Source organism: Triticum dicoccoides, chromosome 2B (assembly GCF_002162155.2).
Source record: "Triticum dicoccoides isolate Atlit2015 ecotype Zavitan chromosome 2B, WEW_v2.0, whole genome shotgun sequence".
In the NCBI taxonomy this organism is placed as follows: Eukaryota; Viridiplantae; Streptophyta; class Magnoliopsida; order Poales; family Poaceae; genus Triticum; species Triticum dicoccoides.
Window position 1 is genome coordinate 711,583,670 of NC_041383.1, and position 2,191 is coordinate 711,585,860.

Genomic DNA, 2,191 nt, shown 5'->3' on the forward strand with positions numbered 1-2,191 from the left:
ATCCCCACCTCCCAATCCTAAAAAGAAGTGGTCACGCACAAGATAACATCTATCTACGGTCTCAAAAAAAAATCCAGGCCTATCCTCATCTCCCGATCAAAAAAAAAAATCACATCTATCCTCACCTGCCGATCCTAAAAAGAAGTCAGGCACGTCCAAGATCCCATCTATCTTTCGTCTAGAAATATTTATCCCTGTTCTTTTTACGTGCAACAGCGTCCACTGCCCCTAATATTTATCCACAAAGCTAGGGTTCAGGTTGCCTCCACTGTTGCTCCTTGATTGCTTCCGTCTCTTGGTGATGCAGGTCCAAACTGCCAATTATTTTCCGGCGAACTTAGATTGAGCGACTCTATTCTGCCAGTGCTTTTGGCCGAGGGAAACAAACGTATACAATAGGTAAGCAGATTGGTTGGTTCCATCAATGGACACACGTACATACACGTGATGATGAGTGATTTAATCTGGGTACGTAGATGTGCATGAGGCAGCACATTCAACTGATCACCGGTGGTTGATTTAATCTGGTACGTAGATGTGCATGAGGCAGCAGATTCAACTGATCACCGGTGGCACATGACGGGCCTCGACAAGCCAAAGGTAAAAACAAATAAGGCATAATAAGTTCTTCTACAAATCTGAATTCGTGGAGTCAATTATTTGTTGTGGATATATCACGCTCATTAGATTCAAGGCTTATCACACTTATTGGTTCAATCATGGTGATACATATAGGCCGTTACTGATGCTAAAACATGCACATACTTTTCTTGATAGTGCAAATCGATTAATGATGCATGTCATGGCAATAGAGTTGGTTGCAGTAGAAGCAACACATATTCATCTCGCTCTCTACCCAATCTGTGAATGTGAGCTTCAATTTTTCCTGATTCCCTATTTTGTTGAGGAATCTGATTCCTAATGTCAGCTGTGAATTATATTAATAGTGTGCAGTACTATTATTTCAGTGCTTGAAAGGAGTGGAAGACGGTCATTGTCTGTGCATATCCATGTTTCTAATTATGAATTAAGATACCATTGAATTCTTTAGGAACATTAAATAATCAAGCTGCTCTCTACGTTGCAGATATCCAAAAGTAAGGGAGTGATAATTATTGGCGACGCCTTATGGCTACACAATGTGAATATGCAGGAGGGTGGTTATGCATCCTTTTTCTACCCCTACAAGGGCTACCAGGGGCGTGCAGCATAGGTATCCCTATCTTGAACTCCCCTTTTCACATAAAAAACAAGTTCGATTTTCTTTATTTGGTTTTGTTTTTCCATGTGCAGTGTCAACTTATTATTCATTCAAAGTTACAAGAAAATGAAGATCCTATAACTCAAGCTGATAAGACGAAGTGCCATCCCGCCAGCGCTGCCGTCATCACCCATTCTCCTATCCAAGCAGATGTTGAATTTTCCCCACAAGGAGACATGATGGCTTTTCACCTTATTCTATTTATATCGTTCTGATTAGTTTTCATTACCCTGTACTTTGATTATCTAGACAAATATACTGTAGCTGGCCACTGGCTACGGCTGGACATATATATACATGTAAATTGTGCATGTTATCTTCTAATGAAAGATATAAGAGTAAAATGGAAGTAAGAATATAAATCCACATACACTAGCAATTTCCTAATTTATAAACCTGAGCTTAAGGCATTTTCAATACTTATATTTGGACGAGACAAGTGATATATTGCTGTTTTGTGTGGCTGCTATATCAGAGATCGTTATGGACATTGCGTTCTCTTTTTCCATTAAAGAGTACTCGGCAAGATACTCATTTGAATTGCCATGTGATTCAGCATTCACATTATTAATGCTTTATAAAAAGCATGTAGTGTTCTTTCTTATAACCTATCATTCGTATAAATAGGTTGGGCTTCATTAGTACTTTTCCATTTTTACAATATAACTGAAATGTAGGGAAAGGATGGGCACAAATGATCCAAAGTGATCGGACCCTTCCCCGGACTCTGCGCAAGCAGGAACTATGTGCACCGTGCACTAGGCGTAAGAAAAATATGATGCTTGCTGATATTGACGTAGCGGAAACACGCTGACGACATATTTCTGGTAAAAAAGTCATATTTTTTTCTACATGTATGTTTGGGACTTCGCCTTCATTATATTTCTAAATGAAACTGCATGAACATATAAAGTGTAAACCGTAAGCTCC

The 2,191-nt window shown here is 39.2% G+C and overlaps 1 long non-coding RNA gene across 1 annotated transcript; it reads left to right on the forward strand.

Annotated features, from left to right (window-relative positions):
* Positions 1–246: 246 nt before the first annotated feature.
* LOC119368446 lies at positions 247–1,533 on the forward strand. The gene is made up of 4 exons (XR_005176643.1): positions 247–399; positions 536–600; positions 1,088–1,213; positions 1,294–1,533. It is a non-coding gene; the product is annotated as an uncharacterized LOC119368446 (long non-coding RNA).
* Positions 1,534–2,191: the final 658 nt, after the last annotated feature.